This window comes from Rhinichthys klamathensis, unplaced genomic scaffold, assembly GCF_029890125.1.
Source record: "Rhinichthys klamathensis goyatoka isolate OS25496 unplaced genomic scaffold, OSU_Roscu_1.1 h1tg000165l_1, whole genome shotgun sequence".
NCBI classification, from domain to species: domain Eukaryota; kingdom Metazoa; phylum Chordata; class Actinopteri; order Cypriniformes; family Leuciscidae; genus Rhinichthys; species Rhinichthys klamathensis.
This window is the reverse complement of record NW_026606697.1, coordinates 2,939,549-2,946,050: the sequence shown is the minus strand read 5'-3', so window position 1 is coordinate 2,946,050 and position 6,502 is coordinate 2,939,549. Positions and strand designations below refer to the sequence as shown.

The window sequence follows — 6,502 nt, the reverse complement described above, 5'->3', positions numbered from 1 at the left end:
CGTAAAATAGAATTTTGGTCATACCGCCCACCCCTACACCTGCCCAACCTAATGGAGCCTACTGCTGTTCTGTCTTCCCAAAAGAAATACAAATGAAGTCATACTTGAGCAGAACGTCTCAGTCACGATTGAGTTAAGATCCTGCCGACTACGCCAAATGTGGTGAGGGGTTAAGGAGCAAGGAGAGAGAGATGCTAACTAAGATAAGCAACCCGGGAGTTCACATTAATAAAACTCTAATAAGACTTACAATGTAGCCAACTACGCCACCTCAGTACTTTCAACCAAGGATATGTAATACTCAAACACAGGTTCATTCTTCCAAGGAGGACTGAGACAGTTCTGACAATTAAAAGCAATTTATTACATAAGATCTTTTTACATTAAGAAACAACACATTCACTAATAAATACCTTTCAGACATTTATCTCTTAATTACCCACAGATGTTAACACAGAAAAGGTATTTTAAATAAATAAAACAAAGAAAAACAAATAAATAAATACATACTGGGGGTTAATCAAAAGCCGCTTTCCGACCGGAGGGACTTTTGCGGTTCCTAGAACCTAACGTTCCTATAACCTTTTTTTTCGCGTGTTCCGACCGGACTAAGTTGGGGATTTTTTAGTTCCTCAGACCGTAGTTCCTATAACTCTTTCAGTACCTAGTCTAGAGCGAGGACTTTTTTAGTTCCCTTTCCCTAGGTCTACGTTGATTGGTTCAACTTATGAGTCACGCCCAGTGTCAACACATTTTATTCACTGTCTGTTGCAATTCGCCTATGTATGCTATGCTAACTCATAACATAACACATTCAACCAGCTAATTGCTATGCTTGCTAAACTAACCCGTCGTTTTGTTTGTCTCCTGCGCTCTGCTCTTCTATCTTCTTCCATTATCTTACTTAAGATCATATTACGCTGGAGCCTTCGTCTTCTTTGTTTCTCTGTACAGAACTCAAGCATAGTCTTTAAATGCCGCCGTTCGTACTCGTTATTAAGCTCCCGGCAAGGCAGAACAGGAACATTCCGATAGCCTCCTCCATGCTGGTTTGTTGTTGTTGTATGTGGCGCCGCCGCCGTGCTTGCGTCACTCCCTTACCCCTCCTACCAGTTCCTATGGCCACTTGGCCAGTGCGAACGCAAACAGCAAAACCGAGTTTGGGGGAGAGTAGTTCTTAGAACTGTTTAGAAGTGGACAGTTCCTATAACTAAGTTCCTGTAACTACTTGGTCGGAAAGCGGCTAACGACACGAACAGGAAAAGGAATCCCTGACCCACCTTGTAACTACTCATTAGACTGCACCCACACGCTAGTGACCCTCACTACAAATGCAATGAAGCAAATCCACACTCAAGTGTGTTAAACTCCACATCCCAAAAGCGGGTGGGCCAAATAGCCTTTCACAAATGTCTCAGAAAGAACCCACAGCACTTAAATTACAGGTTCCCTAAAAGAATACTCACAACACACAGCATATTTATACAGAAGACAAAAGCAGCAATGCATTTACAATAAAGACAAAACAGCAGCGTAGTCTGGGTCCGTGCGTCCTGCTGATTACACAGCTCCGAGCTGGAAGCATGCCGTTAAACATGACCCCCAACCTTCACACACTTACAGCAGTGAGATTTAAGCACCTTTCAACGCATAAGAGAATCCCCGAAAAGAGATCATACTCACTGCGTCAGGACAACATATATAAAACCACTGCGTGCTGCCACATGCTCTCACTGCACTGCAACAACTGTAGAACAGGCTTTAGGTTACACTCCGATATTACCCAGAAAATTAAATCACATGCCACTTTACACTCATCCACATACCAGAGATTGGAGAAATAAGTAACCCAAACTACACGACTCCATCAGGGAAAGGCATAAAATGGAAACCTAGACATGGCTAAACACAAGCTCAACTACCCGTGCACCTTGCTTTTATTATAAGTGTAATCATGGTGTAATCATGATAATGATTAACCAGCCGGTATCTGACACAGCTGAATCCATGGGGAAATTATTCCCATACTCCACCAGGGGGAGTAATGGAGGAAAATCCCCAATTTGCTACACTTACTTGACAACATCAGTTCATATATCAATATCGTAACAAATAGAAATAACCTTAAACAATGTATGGTTATCTGCATCTTTCCGTCTATAGTTTACTTTTTAAACATGAAAATCGCATTCAGATGAACAACCTGCTTGTTAAAGCGAATGTATAACGTTAATCCTGTATCTGAGGCAACATTACTAAATTTGCAGCGCGAGTTATATATTTCTAACTCCAAACAATTAGCCACTGAACCAGCTGATAAAATCTTCTTCAAGGCTGTGCTGGATGCATTTGAGGTAACCGGTCATGGGGTTTCTCAGATTTCGCTTGAGACCGGGATAAGCATTCGCCTCGATAGTAGTCGTGTTTCCTTCATTGCGTATTTTTATATTTTGAATATATCCCTCCACTGCATACTGTAACCCCTTTTGCCTCGATCTGGAGGATATCGCGGAGGTATTGCTCCAAAAAAGGTCACTGACACGCATGGGTATACCTCTTCCCGTCATGGCAATCTGTCGCGCTGGTCGTGTTTGACCATTTGTTTGACGGGCGTAGTACCAATAACTAGGGGGCGTGGCTTTTGCGAACGGTCAATAGGTTGGTTTCACGTGACGTCACGCTGCTGCATCGCGAGAGCGCGAAAATTCAGATGGAGGGCAGGAAGTGAAATAGCTGAGGATCTGCCATCAATGTTTTGTGTAGTTTACGGCGGCTCCAACCGTTCTAATCGAGAAAAGGGAAAGGGTTTTTATAGAGTACCAAAGATTGTCATTCATAAAGGTGAGAAATGTAAAAAGCTCACAGAACAACGCCGTAAAAAGTGGATTTTTAACGTAACGTTACGTCTGCGATTTGGGAGGAGCAGAGTCTGTTAATGCCGTGTCTCTGTAGCGACGGTATGTTAGCTAGCCAACGTGTTTTTTTGTGTCTGTGTTTATATAGCATTAGGTTGTCGTTCAGGGGATCAGTGGGAATGGGACATTAAATGATCAAGGTAAATTAGACTCAATACGGACTCTCCGCAACGGTTTCCTCCATAGACGTATTCTCCATGTTTACTCCCTGCCCTCCATTTGAAATCGCCCCGCCTTCCCGCGTCATCAAAATCGTCATCATAATCACGTGACTGAAACCCAGCTATTGCCTATTGAAATATGCATGCAATATGTTGCATTTATTTGTTAACCCTCTGGGGTTCTTCGGGTCAAAAATGACCCGAAGCGTTTAAATAAAAAAATGTTAAAAATCGTAGCTTCATCGGAATGGTCCAAAACTTGGTGACTTTTTTGGTACTTGGTATATGAACACCCAAAAAAATTGGGGAAAGGATTTTAAAAGTCTAAGTGGGCGTAAAAAAAATAGTCACACTCAGGATCTTCGGGTCAAAAATGACCCCCATAGGAAATGAATGGGAAATTGGCAAAAATGTGAAAATACAGAGTTTTTTTGTGCATACAATCTACAAAACAGCCAGGATGCAGAAAAAAAGCACACAACAGTGAAGGGGTGAATCTCTTAAAACAATGGGTGACAATTTGTTTTCCATTTGTTCTCTTTATAATGCAATGTTCAGGTTTGACTGTATTATAAAGTAAAACTGCCACTTAAAATTACCATTTAAACCAACCAACCAACCAAAAAAAAAAAAAATTAAAAAAAAAAAAGACAAATATAGTCTTTGAGAATCTGTTATTATATATTCAAATCAAAAACCTGAAAAAATTAAACAATATGTGAAAAAACCACTAGAGTGTTTCTACCATAGGTTTCTACAGAGAGCTGTAAATCCACTAGTGGTAAAAATGTGCTATTGCGTGATAAAAATGCTCATGTCCACCAGATGGCTCCGATCTCATTTCAAAAATTGCTTTCATGAGGTCTAGACTTGACTCTAAAATGAAATACAGCTTTAATAAAAAAAATTTTTTAATTATATATATATATAAATTTTCTATTATATTCAATGGGAAAAAATGGGTCTTAATTATTGCATAAATATTAATTATAAATTATAAAATTATCTCAAAACACCAAAAAAGAAAAGAAAAAATATTATTGAACAAAAATATATTTCATTGATTTTACTCAAATAAAATGTATCTTAATGCCGCCCTCCGGGTCATTTTTGACCCGAAGGTCCTGAGTGTGAGTCTAAAATGAGGAACCCCAGAGGGTTAAACAAAGTTGAATACGTGTTTGTAATACAGCGACTGTTTTAGAAATCTGTATTGACAGTTGTATCACATATGTAATAGTAATGTTTCATGCTAATATGTGATATTTGCTTGTAGGGGATATCTTTGATTTATAACCGTATACTTTAAAGTTTATTATCTTAAGCTGATGTTACAATGTTTGGAGTAATGTATTTGGTGATGTAAACATTACTGGATATTAATTGTGAATTGTTTTGTGTTTACAGTTTGACCACACACACATAAATGTGCACATAAATACTTCCAACTACAACTAAATTACAACAAAAAACTTAATGTATACATTGTGAGTTCTGCACAAGAGGAATAAAAGACAGAAAACAAGATCCAAGTTAATGTTATCATTTTAGAGGTAACAATATATTTTATTAGGTCAGGTGTAAGATTTTGTAGCCTCGTTAACCGCAATGTTAAACCAAATGTACTATCACACACTAATGACAGCTCTTCTTTAGATGAAAGGTGATAAGGTGGTCTATAGGCACAGCTCAAAGCCTCAGAGCTCTGATCATATGCTCGATTGAGACGCTAGTTGACACTCTTCATGCGCAACATGTGTAAGTTAACTTCCTTTTGAATTTATATCACATTGTCAGTAATTGAGTATTGCATGCATATTTATTTAAACAGGCCCACTCATGGTTTTCTCTGTAGGTGAAGCGGTTGAAGTAAAATGTGACTCAATCTTTTATAATACACAAGAAGATAATGGCTTCATTCTTCGTGTTGAAAAATCAACAGAACCCTTACATTATCAATGTACATGGATTAACCAAACCAATAGTGGATTAAGACTTCTTTTAAAAGGTAAGAACTACTGCAATGAGTACTACTAAAATTGCACATAAAGCTGTTTTGTATTAAGCATATTAAGCGAAAAGAAAAGAGCCTCATGTACAGTACTAGATAATACATCCAAAGAATACACCATGCAACACACATTATTAAAAAGTACTTTTACATAAGTTGTATATTTTTAAAGTGATGTTATTTTTCAAAAATCGCTTATGTTCAGACTTTAATTTGACAATAATAATAATGATATTCAACATTGGTTTAATATTCACTTGTTTTTGGTCATTATTTTATTGATATGCAAGCATTTTTTTTTTCACTATTTACCTGACCAAAATGTTTCCCGCATGTTTTAGAAAATCAAGGTCAAAACTGGTCTTACCATGCGGTGTTTGTCTTCAATACACTCATTTTGCTCTTGAGTGGAATAGTCAACATATTTCTATGTAAAAGACTGAGAAGAAAGAGTGAATTGCATGCAGGTAAATTTCCACATTGTAATGACATGTTGTGGTCAGTATTTCTTGTTTTATTCCCATTATTTTCATTGTTTTACTTTCCCAGCACAACTATATAGCAAGTTTCAATATGTTTCAGGAGTTTCTGACCCATCTCCACCAGACACATCACCCTCTGATGCCAGTTCTTCTCTTGTAAGTCAGAAGTTTTATGACTGTAGCATTTACATTAATGCTTTGGGAAGACACTTTATCTAATGCATTGCATTCAAGGTATACATTTGATCAGTTCCTGCATCCTCTGGAAATTGAACCCATGACCTTATAGTGCTGCTAACGCAATGAACTGTTTGAGAAACAGGAACGCAGCATATGCAGTTGCTGTGCTACAATGCTTTCCCTTTTTCTCTCCTCACAGAATCGAGTTAGTCTAGACCTGAACTACACAACCCTGGAATTTCCTGAAGACGACACAAGTAGAGAGAGCTCAGCGATTGAGCGAAGAAAGACAAGAAGGAATGCAATCTACTCCAGCCTTAAATGCCATGTGCCGAACATCACTGAAGAGAGCTGAGCCATTACTTATCCTTCTCATTTTGTTTTCAAGTGATAAATGCAGCACAGTTGTTTAAAACCTATAAAGACATTTTGGGGTTACAGCACTATTTTTAATAACTACAGATTTAAATAAATAATTAAATATCTTATCATTGTTATATACATTATATACACATTACAGACACATCTTTATCCCTGCAATATGTATTTTCATGCTTTCAATATACTTTGTGACATTATTATTAAAATTGCATTTCTGTTTTAGGCCAACTTAGGCCCTGATCAATATTTAATAAAAATCGAAGTTAACATGCATGTAACTTAAGAATATGCTCAGATATGAATTCAGGAACATTATAAACAAATGTTTGTATTTTTGTGATAATATAAATAAAGTGAATGGAGTATGATCAT

General features: G+C 37.5%; 1 long non-coding RNA gene across 1 annotated transcript; it reads left to right on the top strand.

Moving 5' to 3' along the window:
* Positions 1-4,945: 4,945 nt before the first annotated feature.
* LOC130091283 (uncharacterized) lies at positions 4,946-6,195 on the top strand. The gene is made up of 4 exons (XR_008807792.1): positions 4,946-5,084; positions 5,429-5,554; positions 5,670-5,725; positions 5,949-6,195. It is a non-coding gene; the product is annotated as an uncharacterized LOC130091283 (long non-coding RNA).
* Positions 6,196-6,502: the final 307 nt, after the last annotated feature.